Source organism: Chiloscyllium punctatum, chromosome 6 (assembly GCF_047496795.1).
Source record: "Chiloscyllium punctatum isolate Juve2018m chromosome 6, sChiPun1.3, whole genome shotgun sequence".
NCBI lineage: Eukaryota > Metazoa > Chordata > Chondrichthyes > Orectolobiformes > Hemiscylliidae > Chiloscyllium > Chiloscyllium punctatum.
In genome coordinates, this window is record NC_092744.1 from 122,127,453 (window position 1) to 122,150,067 (window position 22,615).

Below are 22,615 nucleotides of genomic sequence, written 5' to 3' on the forward strand. Positions count from 1 at the left end.
CAGACCCCAGGAGGAAGAGAACCGGGATTGAGACTCTTCCAGAGTATACAAGAAGATTATACTGAACTACCCAGAGTAGGAAGACTAAAATATATACTGGTCATAGTAGATCATCTGTCTAGTTGTGTTGAGGCATACCTCGAGCTACTGCCACTGCGAGTGTGGTGTGTAAAAAAATATTGGAGCACATAATCCCCCGATATGGGCTGGTGAACCATATAGATTCCGACCAAGGAACTCGTTTTACCTCTAAAGTGTGACAGGAGATAATGAAAGGGTTGGGTATTTCCTGGGAGTTCCATTTTACATGGCACCCACCATCATCAGGAAGGTTTGAGAGAATGAACCAAACACTTAAACGACAGCTCTCTAAATTGAGAATAGAAACCAGACTCCCTTGGACAAAATGTTTACCTATCGCTCTCTTGCGAGTACAAACAGCCCCAAGAAAAAAATTGGGACTATCCCCTATGAAATCATATTTGGATTACCTTACCTGGGAATGAACGGAGAATTGACAATTTCCGAAATTAAAGACTTATTCTAAAGAAATATATACTGGGCTTGTCCGCCTCTTTGTCTCTCCTCAGGAAACAGGGTTTATTGGCACAGACTCTGCTCCTTGAATTCACCGTTCATCCCATCCGGCCGGGAGATTGGGGCTTAGTAAAATCATGGACAGAAACTAAATTGCAGCCGGACTGGGAAGGGCCATAGCAGGATCCTTTGATTACCGAAATGACAATAAGGACAGCGGAGAAAGGCCGGACTCACTAAACTCGGATCAAAGGGTCAGTGTAATCTCCAGTTGAGGAAGAAATCTGGACAGCCGAATCAACGGAAGACCCCTGAAACTCAGGCTGAAGAGACTTAGAGCAACTGATTATACAGTGGCGACGTGAAGGCGGGATTATTTCTGTAGGATTGTGTATTAAGTTTTTTTGTGCTTCAGCAGAATTTTTAGAATGCTGGGGATGCTTAGAGTTATGATGCTAGCTCTCTTAGTATTGGGATTTTGTCACATATAATTTCATATGTATTATTAATGGTCCCTGAGTCTGATAATAGGCAAGAAATAGATGCTGATGCATGCAGTTTAGTAAATTGTGGGGATGTAGATAATCAGCGACAGTACTGCAGCTCAGAGATACATCTTAAGTCCTTTGGGGATGGTACTTGGTATGATGGTCTTGTAACAATACACAGGGCCACCTTCTGGTTTTCTCCCACAATCCAAAGATATGCAGGTTAGGTAAATTGGCCATGCTAAACTGCATGAAGGGAATATTGTCCTTCATTGCTAGAGGGATGGTTATGCTGCAGCTGTACAGGGTGCTGGGAAGAGTTCACATTTGATACAAAGATGAGGTAGAGCAATGTCTGCAGAGGCCACTGTCAGTCGGCACAGTGATACAGATAGGTTACGTGAGTGGGTAAGGGTCTGGCAGATGGAGGACAATGTTGGGATATGTGAGATCATCCATCTTGGTCGGACTAACAGCTAACTGATGAAATTGTGAAAACATGCAGTAGGCTGCTGTACAGAGGGAGCTGGGTTTCCTTGTGCATGAATCACAGGAAGCTGGTTTGCAGGTGCAGCAGGTAATTAAGACAGTGAAGGGAATATTGTCCTTCATTGCTAGAGGAATGGTTATGCTGCAGCTGTACAGGGTGCTGGGAAGACCACACCTGGAGTACTGTGTACAGGTTTGGTCCCCTTACATTAGCAAGGATGGACTGGCACTGGAAGGAGTACAGAGGAGGTTCACTAGTTTGAGTTGAGAGTTGAGAGGGTTGGCATATGTGTAGAGATTGAGAAAACTGATTCTTTAGTCATTGTAATTTAGAAGAATGGGAGGTTGGAGAGGAAAAATTAAAATTATGAAGGGAGTAGATAAGACAGAAGCAGGAGGTTATTTCCACTGGGGAGGCGGGTGAAACTAGCGCACAACCTCAAAATAAGGGAGAGCAGATTTAGGACTGAGTTCAGGAGAAGCTTCTTCAGATAAAGGGTTGTGAATCTGTGGAATTCCCTGCCGAGTGCAGGATTTGACGTTATCAACTTGAATGCCTTTAAGGCAAAATGTAGATTTTTGAACAGGAAAATAATTAAGGGTTATGGTGAGAGAGCAGGAATGTGGAGCTGAGGCTACGAAAAGATCAGCCCTGATCTTGTGGATGGCAGAGCAGGTTTGAGGGGCCAGATGGCTTACTCCTGCTCTTATTCCTTATGTTCTTATGTTCCCACTTTCCAGCCGTCCCTTTCCCTGGGAATAACCTCCCGCAAACAAATTTTGAAAGTGCTTGCCTTGTGCCGTCAAAATTGGCCTTTGTCTAATTTAGAACCTTAATTTTTAGATCTGGTCTATTATTTTCTGTAACTATTTTAAAACCAGTAGAATTATCAGAGAATCCCGACAGTGTGGAATAAGACCATTCATCTCATCACATCGACTAACCTCAGAGCGCCTAACCTCCCCCTGTAATGTTGCATTTCCCAGGGCCACCCAACCTCCACATCCCTGAACACTGTGGGCAATTCAGCCTGGATAATCCATCTAACCTACACATCCCTGAACACTGTGGGCAATTCAGCCTGGATAATCCAGGAGGTAAAAATAGTGACTGCAGATGCTGGAAACCAGATTCTGGATTAGTGGTGCTGGAAGAGCACAGCAGTCCAGGCAGCATCCAAGTAGCTTCGAAATCGACGTTTCAAGAAGGGCTTTCTCCCGAAACGTCGATTTCGAAGCTACTTGTATGCTGCCTGAACTGCTGTGCTCTTCCAGCACCACTAATCCAGAGCCTGGATAATCCACCCAACCTACACATCTCTGAACACTGTGGGCAATTCAAAAAGGATAATCGAACCTACCCAGCATATCTTTGCACTGTGGGAGGAAACCAGAGCACCCAGATGAAACCCACGCGACAACCCCAATAAGGAGATCATCCCTTCCTTATTTCCCTGTTCCACCCAAATAACTTCACTTTACGTACTCCCAGGAATGTCCTCCTTAAGCTCAACCATAATGCTGTCCCTAATCAAACATGCCACTCCCCCTCCTCTTTTCTCCTTTCTATCCTTCCTATAACATCTATACCCGGAAACACTAAGCTGCCAGTCCTTTCCATCCCTGAGCCACGTTTCTATAATACCCATGATATCCCAGTGCCATGTTCAAAACCATACCCTGAGTTCATTTGCCTTCCCTGTCAGGCCTCTTGCATTGAAATAAATGCAGTGTAACTACTAAATCCCACCTTGTTCTGTGCCTTGCCCTTGCCTGCAATACTATTTGCCTTCTGAACTGTACCAGCCTCAGAGATACCTCTTTTCTTTTTTTCTATTTGCGATCACACCCACTCCTCGCTGGTTTACTGCCTCCCGAGTAGCATGAACAAGTCTCCCTACCTCGATATTAGACACCTTCCAAATCAGGTACAATCCATCAATTCTACTCCAGAGTTGATCACAATGATCCAAAAATGTGAATCCTTTTCCCCTGCACCAGCTCCTTAGCCACTCATTGAGCACCTCCTCCTCCTCTGTAATTTGGACTTTTTTTCAAGATATCACCATTTATTTCCCCACATTCTATATCTCACATGTACTTCTTCACAATAAACACTAATGCAAAATACTTGTCTCCCTATCTCGCCCATCACCTGCAGCCCCACACAATGGCTGCCTTGCTGATCTCTATTTTCTCTCTAGTTAGCCTTTTGTTCTTCAGGTATTTATAAAAGCCCTTTGGATTGTCCTTAACCCTATTTTCCAAAGCTATCTCATGTCTCCTTTTTGCCTCCTGATTTCCCTCTTAATTATACTCCTACTGCCTTTATACTCAAAGGATTTTTGGATTGGAATAAATGCAAAATATTACATCTTGATAAAACAAACGAAGGCGGGACTTACACTCATTAAACGTAAGGCGTTGTGTAGTGATATGGAACAAAGAGACCGAGGGCTTCACGTCTTTGAGGTTTGTGTTACTTGTAGACAGGTTGGTTAAGAAGGTGTTCAAGCACACTTACCTTCATTGTTCATACCTTTGAGTATAGGAGTTGGGACATTATATTGAGGTTGTACAGGATGTTGGGGAGGCCTCTTCTGGGATTCTAAACCCAGCGCTGGTCATGCTGTTATCGGAAGGATATCATTAAATCGGAGCAGGTTCAGAAGAGATTTACTGGAATGTTAATGGGAATGGAGGGATTGTGTTATCAGGAGAGGCTGGACTTTTTTCACTGGAGTGTAGGAGGTTGAGGGGTGACCTTATCAAAAGGTTTATGAAGTCGTGAAGAGTGTAGATAAAGGTGAATGGCCGGGAGAAAAGGGAATTCAAAATTCGGGTGCATTAGTTTTGAGAAGAAATGAGAAAGATTTGAGAAAAGGCATTAGGGTTTTTAAAAAAAAAAATACACATGTGGAATGAAATTCCAGAGGAAGTGGTAGTTGTGAATACAATTACAATATTTAAAAGACATTCAGATAAGTACATAAATAGGAAATATTTGGATGAATGTAGACCAAGCGGAGGCAGGTACTATTAGTTCAGTTTGGAATTATGGTCGGCATGGACTGGTTGGACCACAGGGCCTGTTTCCTTGCTGTATAACATTATGACTCTAATTCTCACTACCTCCAAATTCCTCCATCCTCACAACTCTCCCGATCACTGTCACCTCATCCAGCCTCACAACTCTTCCTTATTTATATGATTCCGCTCCAGCCACAGAACGCTCCCTATCTCTAATCTCCTCCAGTTTCTCAAATCTCTGCTACATGTTCCTTTCTTTAATTCCAGCCTAAAGGATACCCTCATTCACTCCGATTGGTTGGAAGACAAACTGGTCCTGCCTGGTCCTCCAGTCCCACCCTCTGCCTCCTATTGGACTGCGCTGACATCAATCACCTGAAGCCCATTGTGAGGTGAGTGGTGGTATCCTCCCTCTCTGCCCTGGGATGAGCTTCATCATTCACAGCGAATGGGGCAGTATCACAGAGCACAGAGGCTGGGGGCTATTCATCCCATTGGGGCTATACTCTCTCCCTCTGGAGATGCTGCAAATCTGTCACAACTCCCCTCCCATTTGCCCATAGCCCCCAAATCTTTGCTTAAAATGTAAAATTCCAAATCTGTTTATGAATAACTGCTGACTATGTGTCCAGCTGCCATTCAGACTGTTCCAGACGCTCAGAATTTACTGAATAAAATAATGTTCACATATTCATCCTGCATTATTTGTCAATTACTTGAAAATAGTTCTTAAAATTGTGACGTTGTTAACAATTCCTCTCTCTCTCTCTGTAAATTAAATACCTTGGAAACAAATCTGCACCTGGTCAAAATCATTGCTTAACCTTCTCAGCTTCAAGGATAATTATCTGTGCTTCTGCTAGCTCTCCACAAAAGAGGAACACATCTTATTTTCATTTGTTAGTGTCAGAGATGTACAGCACATAAACAGACCTTTCGTCCAATTGGTCCATGCCAACTAGGAATCCTAAACTAATGGGGTCCTGTTTGTCAGCTATTGGTCCGTATCATTCGAAACCCTTCCTATTCATGTACCCAATCGGATGCCTTTTAAATGTTGTAATTCTATCAGCCTCCACTACTTCATCTGGCAGCTCATTCCACACAGCTCAGCTTGAACACGTGGCCCCTTAGATCCCTGTTAAATTTTTGCCCTCTCAAATTAAGCCCATGTGCTCTTGTTTTGGACCCATCTAACCTGGGAGGTTGGGGGGGGGGGGGGGAAGACTCCGGCTGTTCACCTCATCCATACCCCTTATGATTTTATAAAACTCCGTAAAATCACCTCTCAGTCTTTGACTCTCCAGGGAAATTAACCCCAGCCTATTCAGCCTCTCCCTTTAACTCAAATCCTCCAACCTGGCAAAATCTTGTCTGAACTCTTTCAAGATTCACAGCATCCTTCCCAGAACAGGGAATTTTGAACTTAAAACAGAATTCCTGAATGGCTTAATCAATGTCCTGTCCAGCCACAATATGACGTCCCAGCTTCTGTATTCAATGCATTGACCAATAAATATAAGTGTACCAAACGCCACCTTCACTAGCCTTCCTACCTGCAACACCACTTTCAAGGAACAATAAAACTGCACACCATGGTTTCTTTGTTCAGCAACCTCCCAAGGACCTTACCATTAAGTGTATAAGTCCTACCCTGATTTGCCTTTCCAAAATGCAACAGCTCACATTTATCTAAATTGAACTCCATCTGCCATTCCTTGCTCCATTGGCTCATCTGATCAAGATCCCGTTGTATTCCGAACTAACCTTCTTCACAGTCCAAAACCTCCAATTTTGGTGTCTTCTGTAAACCTACTGGCCATACCTCATATTCAGATCCAAGTCATTTATTTAAGGACCCCATATCCTGCTGGTCACAGGCCTCCAGTCCACAAAGCAACCCTCCATCACCACCCGCTGCCGCCTACCTTCAAGCCAGTTTTGTATCCAAATGTCTGGTTCTCCCAACATTCAATGTTATCTAAACTTGCTAACCAGTCTGCTTTGTTGAACAGTGTTCAGTGTCCATATAGGCAACGTCCACAGTCTGCCTTCAAAAAAACTCAATCAAGTTAGAGAGAGAGACTTTCCCACACACAAAGCCACGTTGACGATCACTAATCATGCCACGTCTTTCCAAATACATGTAAATTCTTTCCCTCAGAATCCCTTCCAACAACTTACCTACCACTGACGTCAGGGTGACTGTTCTCCTTTTCCTTGGCCTTTCCTTACCACTTTTTAAATAATGACACATATCTTCCAGCACCTCATCTGTCATAAACGATGATATAAATATCTCAGGGAGGGGCACTGCTATCACCTCCCTAGCTTTCCACAAACTTCTGGGATACACCTGATCAGGTCCTAGCGATTTATCCACGTTGCTACTGTTTAAGACATCCAGTACTTCCTCCTCTGTAATATAGACACTTTTCAAGTTATCACTATTTATTTCTCCAAACTCTCTAGAATAGAATAGTATTTCTCCAACCTCCTGTTGTTCCATAGATGGCCTTGTTGATCTTTAAGGTGTCCTATTCTCTGTCTGGTAATTCTTTTATCCTTGATGTATTTGTAGAATCTCTTTGGATTCTCCTTAAACCATTTCAGAGAGATATGTCATGTCCCCTTTTTGCTCTCCTGATTACCCTCCAGCATATTCCTGTAAAAACGTGATCCTGTACTCTAAATTCATCTGCTTCCGCCATATCTGCTCCCAGGAGAAGCAATTCCACTCCAGGACATCCCAGAAAGTTTTCCTATTTCAAGGACCACATCTCCCTTCAACGTGATCAACAATGCCCTTCAATGCGTACCCTCCACTTCCTGCACCTTCGCCTTTACACCACCCCTCCAACCACAAGAAGAATATAATCCACCGGTCCTCACTTGCCACCCCACTTATCACCAGATACAGCGCATTAACCTCTGCCATTTCTGCTATCTACAGTCAGACCCCACCACCAGGAATATATTTCCCTCCCCATCCCTTTCTATGTTCCACAGAGACCATGGGAAGTTTGGTGCCGATGCGCTGTCCTACGGATACCTCAGTCACTCACCCTGCCAAATGACCTAGTAATAATAAAAGTAATAATACAGTACCAAACAGACCAAAAATACACCCATGTTTCGAGACTGAGGAAGTTAGATATTGACAAAATGGTTATGAGGAGGCCAGAGGTGAATCAGAGCAGTATTGGCTGCTATGATCCCAATGACTCTATACTCGAGAAAGGCTGGACATGTGCCTGGCTGCACCTTGCCCCCTACAAAGATGGCGGCTCCGCAGGTGTCCAGTCAATCGTTGTCCCGAATAAAGATGGCGGTGCTCACTCAGGCCCACAGCCACGCTGAGGCAATTCCCCATTTACTGCAAACAGGGGACTGGGACGTTCAGATTTGTGTTTTCCGACGTGCACAATTTGTTTGCAAAACCTCTCCGCTCATCGCAACACAATTTTTCTCCCGTTTCCATATTTATTTCTTTCCTTACCGGATCCTTTCTCTCCATAACTTCCCGAGCACTCATTACAGCGACTCTGCGCCGTGCGCGAGGGTGATCACATGGTTGTTTAGCTCCGCCCTTCATTCACCTTGATTGGTTGGAGAACCAACAACTCCGGCTAGGTCATCCAGCTCCGCCCACCGTCCTTTCATTGATCAGGTGCTGACATCAATCACCCGGGGTCGCCTTTGTTGACGAAAGCATGCGCAGTGTGTCCTGCTTTAGGTGATATGTTGGGTCATTTGATGGGAGAGTTTACTGAGGCTAAGAATTCCCTTTGTGTGAGCTCTGCAGTAGATTTCCTTTATTCATGGAGGGAATTGCCTTCCTACTCATGACTGTATGGCTATGATTGATGAATCAATGCCATCTGAACCAGTACATAAACACCCCATTTTCACATCTGAGATCTTTAGCACATTATATCACGCTCTTCTTTGGAAACAAAAAAGCATGAAATGGAGCCTCAAGGAATTGGAGCAGGAGTAGGGCATTCATTCCCTTCAGCTTGTTCCCCCATTCTATCAGATCATTGCTGGGCCAACCCAGACCTCAACACCTCTTTTACGCTTGATCCGCATAGCCCTCACCTGCTCAATACTTCAAATATCTATCTGCCCTCTTTTAAAATAATTTGAGATAGACTCACAGATTCCCTACTGTGTAGAAACAGGCCCTTCAGTCCAACAAGCCAGAACAACCCTCCGAAGAGTAACCGAACCATTCCCCTCCCACATCTAACTTTCACAATTGTTTGGGCGAGAAAATTCTAGCCATTCACAGAGAGAAAAAAATCTTTACGTTTTTTTTAAAATGAATGTTCCCTTATATAATGTCCCCTGGTTTGAGACTTCACTGGTGCTAGACGATCTAGTCAACATCTACCCTGTCAAGCTCCTCAGAATCTTGTTTTCATAAGATCACCCCTGCTTATCTATTCTTGATAGGTCAAACCAGCTAAGTAAATCTTTTTTGAATGGTCTCCAATGCTGGTTTATCCTTTATCAAATATGGGAGCTATCATTGTATACAGCACTGCAAGTGAGAACTCAGCAACGGCCAGTGTGGTTAACCAATCCTCAATCCATACTAATACGTTATGCCGATACCATGAACTCCTTGTGCAATTAACTTTTATGTAGCACCTTATCATTTGCATTTTTAAAATCCAAATACAGAACATCATTGGATTGCCCTTTATCAGCCCTACTTGTTATCTCCTCAATGAACTGTCATAAATTTGTCAAATATAGTTTCTCTTTCACAAAACACAGTCTGCCACGTTTAATGATAAGCTTTTCTAAATGTCCTGCAACTTCTTACTTTAATATTTGACTCTGTAGATTCTTACAGTAGATTTGCTAAGCATGGTTCGCCTCTCTTAAGTCCATGCAGACTCTGTCCAATCCTGTCACTGTTCAGTAAGAAACTTGACTGTACTCCAATATAGTTACTAAACGTATCTGTATTTCTTTTTAAAAATTGACTACTTATAAATGCTGGATCCATGCAATATCAATGAATTAGTGACTGAATTTGGGTTATAATTTTTTTTTGTTAATTCCTTTTCGTACTGTGTTATGCAGACAGCACCAAGTGATCACTCTTAATTGTGAGTAACTTTGAAAATAATATATTTTAAAAATGACATCACAAAATGCTGCCTCATTATTGTGCAAAGAGGATTTTGCAATCAATAGTTTGCAGATAAAATTGAACAGATTTTTGCTGCAATTTGGCCAGTCTGCAGGTTACACCAAAGTGGCAACTCTGTTGTCAAATTCTTACTTGACACTGCCCAAGGTGATACTGATGGGACTTCACTTTGCCATTCTTGTTCACCAGCTTTATTTCCAGGTTTAATTCTAGAATCATTCTAGAGCTTGTAATTTTAGACAACTTCTCTTTTAGGTATATATGTAAATATCATACTGAAATGTTGCACTGAATTTGAAATCTGAAATTAGTCTCTAATCTGATAGTAACATGGTCTGACCCTTCTACATATGTATTGGCATAAGTATATGCCAATTATTTTTCTGACGCCTGTGATTCCTGATGAAGGGCTTATGCCCGAAACAACAACTGTCCTGCTTCTCGGATGCTGCCTGACTTGCTGTGCTTTTCCAGCATGACACTTTTCGACTCTGATGTCCAGCTTCTTTGGTCGTCACTTTCTCCTTTGTGAAGATTAAACTAAGAATAATTTTTGTTGATCAAAGTGCAATAGGAACCAATTCATGAAATTCAGATATCTCACATTTACCTTAACTATGTGAAGGCTAAGACATTACCAAATTATTGTCAGTAATTGAAACCGTACTGACAAACTTGTGCAGTATCAGTGCCTCACCTTTAGAGTGTTTCCAGATATCACGCAGCTGCAGTATTTTGTTTTGCACTCAGCTATATGTTGTTCTCACTTGTTTCTTTGTGAAAGATTACAACATTATCTTGGATGAATGAACTTGTGATTTCTTTAACCAACGTTGGGAGAGAAAAAAAGTCGGTATTTCAAGTGCTGATAAAGTAAAATAAACTGAAAATCAGTAGAAAGGTTTTAAGATGGATATGTGCATTTACACTATTGAAGGCAACCTGGCAGATTTGAATACCATTCAGGTAGTCAACAACAATACAGAAGTAACTTTATGAGTTGCTTCCTGTACACCAACAACACAAGCCAAGTATTAGTGAAACCACAGATTGTCTCCCATGGATTCCCAGATCTAAACAGTGCATTCCAGGTATGCTGACTATCACCACCTGGGAGCAGTCTCCTAAAGTGCTCCCAGAATTTAGAAAGCGCACACACTGCCTTCCAAAGATAAATCTGCCATCACAGGCTTCACTCTTATTGCATACAATGGCATTTATTGTCCAGTTCTTTAATGTGACAAATGAGTTTACAAACAATTTATAAAATACTTTAAATCCTGAAGAAATATGATGTCAGCCCTTTGTAGAAGTGAATGGAAGGTGTGATGTTTGATTGACATTTGGCTCCATGTATCAGACCGAACTGAACCTTTAGCAAGATGTAGGATATTTCCCACACACTTCGTTTAAAAAAGCAAAGATTATGCTCTGAGATTTAAGTGTTCAATCAGGTTTAATAAAAATCTTTCCAAAAATTGAGAGTTTGACTTCAGCTCCTTGAAAGAGACATGCTCCCGGCCTTCAATCTTGTGACATGTGATCATTCGTTGGTAAAAGTGGCTGTGTGCAACACTGCAGGATGTTGTACTGAAGTGCCTCATTGGGTGGATGAGCTTTATTACTAGTGTAACTTGGCTAATTTTGAGATGGAATATTACTTTGAGTTAAATCTTGTTTTTAAACTGAGACGTGCTTGTGTAACTCAAGTGTGGAAACTATGCTCACGTTTGCAATGAACCTTTCACTTTTGGAGATTAGTATTTTTCCGATCTGTTTTGTAAATAAAGTTCTCTATAGAAAGCACAGTGCTGGAGAACCGCAGGTCCAGCAGCATCTCTGAGGGGAAAAAAACATTGTAAGCTCCAAGTCCAGTGACCTTTTGTCCGTTGAGACGAAGAGTCACTGAAATTGAAATGTAACATTATTTTTCTCTTCACCGATGCCCTCAGAACTGCTGAGTTTCTCCAGCACTTTGTTTCTGTGGTTCCGATCTCCAGCATCTGCAGTTTATTCTTTTGTTATAGATCCTATGATTTGACTTGGGGAGCGAGAGGCAGCAACTGTGATCAACTAGAATAAAAATCTCCAACCATGGAAAACAAACACATAGTTTTTTATACTTTGCAAAACACGACTGTAAATAAGAAATACAATTAAGCTAAGTGCAAGGCGGCATACCACTGGCCTTGTCTCAACATTGCTACTCATCTTTGAGGACTAATCTGTCAGAATTGTGTTTGTTTGCGTCCTTTGAGATCACATTCCACAAATGTCCAAGTTCCAATTCCTGGTCCGGGCCCGGTTACCACATTGCTGTAGGGTGGGGAGCTTTGTGTCAGCCTGAAGTTTTTGTTAAGCGCAACATTGCGGGTGAAAGCTGACTGTTTTGACGAATATTGCGTCATCAAACTTGGAGGAAATCCTTCGGAATGTATTGATTAACTGGGCTAAGCCTGTTTACATGCAGCCCTGTTAGTAGTGCTGTAATATTCTAAGTTAAGAATCACACAACACCAGGCTATAGTCCATCAGGATTATTTGGAAACACACTAGCTTTCGGAGCACCGCTCCTTCATCAGGTGATTGTGGAGGGCACAATTCTAAGGCATAGAATTTATAGCAAAAATTTAGTGTGATGTAACTGAAATTATCCATTGAAACATACCTTTATTGTCTGTTGAGTCTTTCATCTGTTCGAATACCATGATAGTTTCACTTCTTTCATGTGTAAATCACAAAACCTTTTTTTTAAAAGTTGCATTCCTGACATTGCCCATCAAATCACTCATTGTATTCGTCACTGCACAGTCTCAACAAAGGAATGAAACTGGATGGACCACGTTACATCTACCAATGCACTGGAAAATACAACAACACAATCAGCCCTCTTGACCCTGCAACTTCTGTCTCACTGTGGGCCAACAACAGCAGCAGAACTGTATTCCAGCCCAATCTGAAATCTCATGGCCTGGTATATTCCCCATTCAACCATTAACATCAAGCCAGGGGATCAACCCAATTCAGTGGAGAGTTCCACAGGGCATGCCAGGAGCAATACCAGGCATAACTAAAAATGAGGTGCCAACTTGGTGAAGCTACCCAACCTGCATGCCGAACAACGCAAGCAACACCAAATAGAACTATGTGATCCAACAACCAAAGGATCAGATCTGAGCTCTGCAGTTCTGCCACACCTAGTCAGGAATGGTGATGGGCAATTAAACAACTCACTGCAGGAAGCATCATTGATATCCCCACCCTTACTGTTGGAGGGGTCTCACACATCCATGCAACAGACAATACAATAGCATTTGCAGCAATCTTCAGCCAGCAGTGCCAAGTGGAAGAGCCTTCTACATTGGTCCCTGACATCACAGACGTGAATCAACTTGGTTGAAAACTTATTTCAAATCAGATCAAGAAATGGAGAAGTAGTGTAAAGGCTGTCAGCCCTACCAACGTTGTGGCAATAATACTGATGGCTGTACTCCAGAAATTGCTGCCCACCAAGACAATTCCAGCACTGGCACCTATTGACATTGTGGAACATTCCCCAGGGATGTTCAACACAAAAACGCAGGACAGAGACAACTCAGCCAATTTCCCTCCAACAGTCGACACTCGCTCAGTAGTGAAGTGATGGAAGGTGTCATCAACAGTACTGTCACGCAGCTGCTCAGCAATAAACCTTCTGTGACACCCAGTTTGGGTTCTGCCAGGGCCACTCAGCTCCTGACCTTGTTACAGACTTGATTCACAAACTGACAAACAGCTGAATTCCAGAGGTGAGGTGAGGGTGATAGCCCAGTCCCTCTCCAAGACCACTATTTTGACTTCAGTGATATCACCTGACCTCACCACAGTCTCAGCTCATTTACTGAAACTCTCATTCATTCATTTTGTTCACTCTAGATTTCATTATCTAAACCCACTCCTGGCCAGCATCCCACAATCATCCTCCCTTTCATCTCCAGAATATTGAAAACTCTACTGCCCAAGTGCTCACTTGTACCAGAACTTGCTGATCCATCAAAAGGCTGCCATTTATAAGCAACAACAATTTACTTTCACACCATTGACTTAATTCCAGGCTGTAATCATTCCTATCTTCCTGCACCACACACCCTTTCATATCTCAATAACTCATTTTAATTTAGACTCCCAATTATGTGTTTATTTTTGAGTTCAGCTGTGTCACTGTTTCTATAGATTCCAAGGCAACACGGTCTGGAATTCCCACCCTGTAAGATTTGTTTTCTTCCTTTAAGGCATTCCTGAAAAATTGCTTATTTGGCAATGGTTTTGGTCACTGGACATAATATTCTCCAGCTGTGGCCTTATGTCAAAAGTTCTCAATATTTTTGTGAAATTAAAAGCATGTTGATTTGTACAGATATCTTCTACTTCTCACTATTGCTGAGTGAATAATCTGTAATGTCTCTTCCCCAAACACATTGTGGGAGCGCCTTCACCATTCAAACTGCAGCTGTACAAGGAAGTCAAACATCACCCTCTCCACAGGCAACAGGGCTTTGGCAATGATCACTGGTATCTGTGGAAGGTGAAATACACATGATGTTTCAGGGGGTGCAATATGAATTATAGGGAATGAAAATGGTGCAGAATTTGACTGTCAGAAATGGAAGAATAATCCACTCACTATTGGAAAAAAGAATTCTTGACTGTCAAAGATATTGTGGAAAAGGTAACCTGATAATGGAGCAGGGTACTGTCAGGAGTCGGGCAGCAGTGAACAATCCATTTACAAAAAGGTCTGTGAAAGTAATAGTAAAATACTGAACATGGCAGAATAACACTAATGTGAGACTGAGGAAGCTGGAGAACGAACAAGTGGACATCAAGAAGGCCAGAGGTGAATCAGAGCATGTTCACATTTATGATCCCACAGTCAGAGATGTCTAGCACAAAAACAGACTCTTCAGTCCAACCCATCTATGCAAACCAGATATTCTAACCTAAACTATTCCCATTTGCCAGCACTTGACCGACATCCCTCTGAACCCTTCCTATTCAAATGCCTTTTAAATGTTACAATTTTGGTTGCCCTTTAGGCTCCTTTCGAATTTTCCTCTCTCACCCAAAACCTATATCCTCTAGTTCTGGGCTACACAATCCCAGGGTAAATACCTTGTCTATTTACACTATCCATGCCCCTCACAATTTTATAATCCTCTTCAACATCACCCCTCAGCCTATGACACTCCAGGGAAAATGGCCCCAGCCTATTATGCCTCTCCCTGCAACTCAAATCCTCCAACTCTGGCAACATCCTTAAAAAATCATTTCTCAAACCTTCCATATTTCAGTGACTTTTCTGATCAGAGGGAGACCATAATTGCACACAATGTTCCAAAAGTGACCTAACCAATGTCCTGTACGGCTCCTTTACTCAATGCTCTGACCAACGAAGGAAATAATCCCAAACAATTTCTTCACTATCCTATCTACCTGTGACTCTACTTTCAAGGAACTATGAACATGCACTCCAAGGTCTCTTTGTTCAGAAAGACTCTACAAGACCTTACAATTCAGTGTGAGTCCTGCTCTGATTTTCTTTTCTAAAATGCAGCACCTCACATTTATCGAAATTAAGCCCGATCTGCCACTCCGCAGCCCATTGGCCCATCTGATCAATATCCCATTGTATTCTGAGACAACCTTTATCACTGTCCACAATACCTCCAATTTTGGTGTCATCTGCAAACTTACGAACCGTACCGGCTCTATTCACATCCAAATCATTTAAATGGATGAAGACATAAATCCAGAAAACAAAACATCCATTTCTCTGGGTTTGAATGTGCTCTGGGTAAATCCTGCCCTATGACTCTCTACCAGGGAGGGCTGCACATACACACCTCTGAACTTTGCCCCCGACAAAGCTGGCGGCCGCCCACGTGTCCAGTGAATCTTTGCCCCGAATAAAGACGGCGGCGATCACACGATGAGGTTATTTTCCAGTTTACTGCAAAAAAGGGGCTGTAAGTTTCAAATTTGTATTTTCTGATGTGCACCAAATGTTTGTAGAATCTCTCAGCCCATACCAACACCATTTCTGTCCAACTTCCTGCTGTTTATTTCTTTCCTTACCAAAAGCTCTCCATCCACACATCCACGCCCACAGTGAGGATGATTACGTGGTGTAGTCTATTCCCGTCCCTCATTTACTCTGATTGGTCGGAGGACCAAATGCGCTGCCAGGTCCTCCAGCTGTGCCCCTGCCTTTCCATTGGTCTTCAGCTGACATCAACCACCCGGGTCCCATTGTTGCCTGGAACATGCGCACTGCTTCGTGGCTTTTGTTGCTGTTTATCAGTTACAAGAGTGAGGGATAAAGTTAAAAATCACACAACCACCTGATGAAGAAGCTGCAAAGCAAGTGCTTCCAATTAAATCTGTTGGACTATAACCTGGTGTTCTGTGAATTTTAATTTTGTCCATCCTAATTCAAGAGTGCGGGAGGAATGCAAAATATAACAACAAAAGAACGAGGAACAGGAGAAGGCCGTCCTGCCCTTTGAGCTTGCTCTGCCATTCAATAAGATCATGGCTGATCATTTCGTGGACGCAGAAACATTTACCAACGTTCTCACCATATCCCTTAATTAATTAGTTATTTCTTTTAAAAAAAGGTTACCTTAGCTTTAAAAACTTTCACTGAACTAGCATCAACTACTTCCCTGGGCAATGAATTCCATCAAGGTCAAGAAGTTCCTTCTCGATCCAGTCCTAAATTTGCTGCCTGTAATCTTGAGCCTCTTGTCCTGGCTTCATCTGCCAGTGGAAACATTCTCTCTACTTCTGTTTTATCCATTCCATTCATTATTTTATATGTTTCCCATTCTTCTGATTTCCAATGAATATAATCCCAATCTAATCAGTCTCTGTTAAGCCAACCCCCTCAACTCCGGAGTCAACCTAGTTAACCTCCTCTGCACCCACTCTAGTGCTGGTACATCTTGAGCAAGTAAGGAGACAGAAACTGCATGCAGTACTCCAGGTGTGGCCTCACCAGCACCCAATACAGCTGGAACATAACCTCTGCTTTTAAATAGTCCCTTCAGCAATGAAACAGCCTGAAACTAGAACTGGGATAAATTTAAAGGTCAACAGAAAGCCACAGAAGAGCTATAAAGAAATGTAAGATAGAACATGAGAAAAATAAACGAGCACAGACAGCAAAATTTTATATTGAATGAGAAAAAAGTGGCTAAAGTAAATGTTGGTCCTTTGGAAAATGAGAAGGAACATTTAATTATGGGATATCACAGTGGAGGAAACTAATATCTTCAGCAGTCCCTTCAGCAATGAAGGCCAAAATTCCATTTGCTTTCTGAATTGATTGTTGTACCTGGTGGCCAACCTTCATGCGGAAGGTTACTCAGGTGCCCCTGCATAGCAAATGATGCAACTTTTAAAAATTCAAGTGATAATCTCTTTTTAATGTTACTCCAACCAAACAGTATGACTTTGCATTTATGGACATTCTATTCCAAATGCCAACCATTGCCCACTCACTCAATGTATTTATGTTCTTTTGCAAAGTTTCCCAGTCCTCCACACACTTTATTCTGCTACTCATCTTAGTGTCATATGCAAACTTTGACACCCTACATGTGTTCGCCAACTCCAAATCATCTGTATCAATTCTAAATAATCGCAGTTCCAACACTGATCCCTGAGGCACACTATTAGTCACTGATTGCCAGCCAGAATAGTACTCATTTATCCCCACACTTTGCTTCCTGTCAGTCAACCAATCTTCTATCCATGCTAATACTCCAATCCTAATGCCATGCACCTTTATATTATGCAACAGCCTCTTGCACACCACCTTGTTGAAGACCTTTTGGAAATCCGGGTACACCGCATCCACTGGGTCCCCGTTGTTCAACTTGCTCGAAATGTCTTCATAGAATTCCAAATGATTTGTGAAGCATGACCTGCCCTACATGAACCCATGCTCTGTCTGTCCAATGGGACAATTTCTATTAAGATTCCCTGCTAGTTCTTCCTTAATAATAGACGCAAGAAACTTTCCCACGACAGAGAATAAGCTAACTTGTGTATAATTCCCCACCTTTTGTCCACCTCCTTTTTAAAAACGTGGCATCACTTTTGCTGCTTTCCAATCTGCTGGGACTGACACAGAGTCCAGTGAATTTTGGAAAATTACTGCCAGTGTATTTGTTATTTCTCCTGGCATCTCCTTTAGTACCCTGGGATCCATTCCATCAGGGTCAGAAGACGTTTCTATCATTAGCTCAATTAAGTACAACAGTCCAACACTAGCTGTTCCGTAATAATGATGGTTTCCAAATCCTCACCTACCTTTGTCTCTTTGCTAATTATTGGCAAGATATTAGTTTCCTCCACTGTGATATCCCATAATTAAATGCTCCTTCTCATTTTCCAAAGGACCAACATTTACTTTAGCCACTCTTTTCTCATTCAATATAAAATTTTGCTATCTGTCTTTATGGTCTGTGCTGGTTTATTTTTCTCATGTTCTATCTTACGTTTCTTTATAGCTCTTCTGTGGCTTTCTGTTGACCTTTAAAGTTTTCCCAGTTCTAGTTTCAGGCTGTTTTTGGCCACTTTGTATGCCTTCTCTTTCAATTTGATCGCTTTCCTTAGATACCCATCGCAGAGTATGCCTTTTCTTAAAGTCCTTCCTTTTCACTGGAATATGCAATTGTTGAGCACTTTGCAAAGTGCCTTTGAAAATCTTCCACTGCTCATCAACTGTCCCACCATAACAACTTTGTTTCCAGTCTACTTTATCCAGGTTCTCCCTTATTCTATTGTAGTTCCCTGTGTTGAAGCACAGGACCCAGGTATTAGATTTTATCTTCACACTCTCCATATGTATTCTAAATTCAACCAGACAGTGATCACTTCTTTCAAGAGGATCCCTAACTCTGAGGTCATTAATTATTCCTGTCTCATTGCACAGGGCCAGATGCTGGATAGATTGCTCCCTTGTCAGTTCCATTTCATACTGTTCAAGAAAACTATCTTGGATACACTTAATAAACTCAAGGCTACCCTGACTGAGCTGGTTCGACCAAACTACATGTAGATTAAAATCACCCATGATAATAGCTGTACAATTTTTACTGGCAAGAGTTATTTTTTTGTTTATTGCCCATCCCAATGTGTTGTTATTATTTGGTGGCCTGCACACCACACCTGTCAGTGACTTTCTTGTTGAAATTTTGAATGCATCATTCCAGTTTCTCCTAATGTACAGCAATAACAACAACTACTTGCATTGAATGGAATATTTTACAATGGCAAATCTCCTAAGGTGCTTCATGGATGATCAAAATATTGATTAAAGAGAATGATTTTAAAATACATCTTAAAGGAGGATAGAGAAGGTTATGGAGGGTATTCCACAGACTTCTGCCCTCGACAGCAGCATTCGTGGAGGGATGCAGGTGGGATGGGTTTGAAAGGGAACGGGCAAAGGGAAAATGGAGGCACAGGCAGTGCATAAGGTCTTAAGGACCGAGAAGGTTCCAGACTGAGTCTGTCTGTCAGAGAGAGTATGGCTGCCTCATGGAGTTTGAAGCTCTGCAATGGGTCCATACATGTCACGTTAGTCGAGGACAGTATAACGGTGGCTGAAAGAACTTTTGATGAGGACTAGTTTCCTGAAGTAGTGTGAGCTGAGGCTAGAAACAGAAGAGGAGAGGTCACACTGCTTGGAGTTTTTTGTTAAATTATAGGCCTCTGCAGAGTTCCAGGGAGGTGGAAGAGAGGATTAGCAACTTTATTCTGGACAGGAGTGAAAGTAACAGGGTGGTCATTATGGGGGACTTTAACTTCTCCAAAATTGACTGGAAATGCTATAACTCTAATACGTTGGATGAATCGGTTTTTATCCAATGTGTACAGGAGGGTTTCCTGACACAGTATGTTGAAGGGCCGACAAGAGGGGAGGCTACATTGGATCTGGTACTTGGTAATGAACCAGACTAGGTGTTTGATTTAGTTGTAGGTGAGCACTTTGGAGAGAGTGACCATAATTCAGTTAAGTTTAGTTTAGCGATGGAAAGGAATAAGTACATGCCACAGTTCAAGAGTTATTGATGGGGCAAGGGCAATTATAATGCTATTAGGCAAGAATTAGATGCACAGAATGGGGTAGCAAAATGCAGGGGATGTGGAGCTCGTTTCAGGAACAGATATTGCGTGTCCTTGATAGGGAAATCCCTGTCAGGTAGACGGAAGTGATAAGGTAAGGGAACCATGGTTTACTGCAGAAACTGCATCTCTTGTTACGAAGAAGAAGGAGGCTTCGGTGTTGATGAGGCAAGATGGTTCAGATGAGGCGATGGAGAATTACAGATCAGCTAAGAAGGATCTAAAGAGAGAGTTAAAAAGAGCAAAGAGAGGACACGACCAGTCTTCAACACATAGAATAAAGGAGAACCCTAAAGCTTTCTATAGGTATGTGAGGAATAAAAAGATGATTAGGGAGGAATTATCCGTGCAGTCCCATCTTAGATTACTTCACTAAAGACAGGAATGCACCCGATGGATTGTTCGTAACATCAGCAATTGTTTAATACTCATTTACAGGTTTTTATTTTCATTGTTTTTGAAGCCTTTACTTCACATTCAATGGTGGGATTTGAACCTGTGTTTAGAACATAGAACATAGAACATAGAACAATACAGCACAGAACAGGCCCTTCGGCCCACGATGTTGTGCCGAACTTCGATCCTAGATTAAGCACCCATCCATGTACCTATCCAAATGCCGCTTAAAGGTCGCCAATGAATCTGACTCTACCACTCCCACGGGCAGCGCATTCCATGCCCCCACCACTCTCTGGGTGAAGAACCCACCCCTGACATCTCCCCTATACCTTCCACCCTTCACCTTAAATTTATGTCCCCTTGTAACACTCTGTTGTACCCGGGGAAAAAGTTTCTGACTGTCTACTCTATCTATTCCTCTGATCATCTTATAAACCTCTATCAAGTCACCCCTCATCCTTCGCCGTTCCAACGAGAAAAGGCCGAGAACTCTCAACCTATCCTCGTACGACCTACTCTCCATTCCAGGCAACATCCTGGTAAATCTTCTCTGCACCCTCTCCAAAGCTTCCACATCTTTCCTAAAGTGAGGCGACCAGAACTGCACACAGTACTCCAAATGTGGCCTAACCAAAGTCCTGTACAGCTGCAACATCACCTCACGACTCTTGAATTCAATCCCTCTGCTAATGAACGATAATACTCCATAGGCCTTCTTACAAACTCTATCCACCTGAGTGGCAACCTTCAAAGATCTATGTACATAGACCCCAAGATCCCTCTGTTCCTCCACCTGACCAAGAACCCTACCATTAACCCTGTATTCCGCATTCTTATTTGTTCTTCCAAAATGGACAACTTCACACTTGGCAGGGTTGAACTCCATCTGCCACTCCTCAGCCCAGCTCTGCATCATATCTAAGTCCCTCTGCAGCCGACAACAGCCCTCCTCACTGTCCACAACTCCACCTATCTTTGTATCATCTGCAAATTTACTGACCCACCCTTCGACTCCCTCATCTAAGTCATTAATAAAAATTACAAACAGCAGAGGACCCAGAACTGATCCCTGCGGAACTCCACTTGTAACTGGACTCCATGCTGAAAATTTACCATCTACTACCACTCTCTGCCTTCGACCGGTTAGCCAGTTTTCTATCCAATTGGCCAAATTTCCCTCTATCCCATGCCTCCTGACTTTCCGCATAAGCCTACCATGGGGAACCTTATCAAATGCCTTACTAAAATCCATGTACACTACATCCACTGCTCTACCCTCATCCACATGCTTGGTCACCTCCTCGAAGAATTCAATAAGACTTGTAAGGCAAGACCTACCCTTCACAAATCCGTGCTGGCTGTCCCTAATCAAGCAGTGCCGTTCCAGATACTCGTAAATCCTATCCCTCAGTACCCTTTCCATTACTTTGCCTACCACAGAAGTAAGACTAACTGGCCTGTAATTCCCGGGGTTATCCCTATTCCCTTTTTTGAACAGGGGCACAACATTCGCTACTCTCCAGTCCCCTGGTACCACCCCCGTTGCCAGTGAAGACGAGAAGATCATTGCCAACGGTACTGCAATTTCCTCTCTTGCTTCCCACATAATCCTAGGATATATCCCGTCAGGCCCGGGGGACTTGTCTATCCTCAAGTTGTTCAAAATGTCCAACACATCTTCCTTCCTAACAGATATCTCTTCTAGCTTATCAGTCCGTTTCACACTCTCCTCTTCAACAATACAGTCCCTCTCGTTCGTAAATACTGAAGAGAAGTACTTGTTCAAGACCTCTCCTATCTCTTCCGACTCAATACACAGTCTCCCACCACTGTCCTTGATCGGACCTACCCTCGTTCTCGTCATTCTCAGGTTTCTCACATACGCATAGAATGCCTTGGGGTTATCCTTGATCCTATCCGCCAGGGATTTTTCATGCCCTCTCTTAGCTCTCCTAATCCCTTTCTTCAGGTCCCTTCTGGCTATCCTGTATCCCTCCACTGCTCTGTCTGAACCTTGTTTCCTCAACCTTATGTAAGCCTCCTTCTTCCTCTTTACTAGACATTCAACCTCCCTCGTCAACCAAGGCTCCCTCACACGACCATTTCTTTCCTGCCTGATCGGTACATACATATCAAGGACACGTCGTATCTGCTCCTTGAAAAAGTCCCACATTTCCACCACATCCTTCCCTGACAGCCTATGCTCCCAATGTATGCTCCTCAAATCCTGTCTTACAGCATCGTAATTTCCCTTCCCCCAATTGTAGAAACTTCCTTGTTGTGCGCACCTATCTCTCTCCATAACCAAGGTGAAAGTCACAGAATTGTG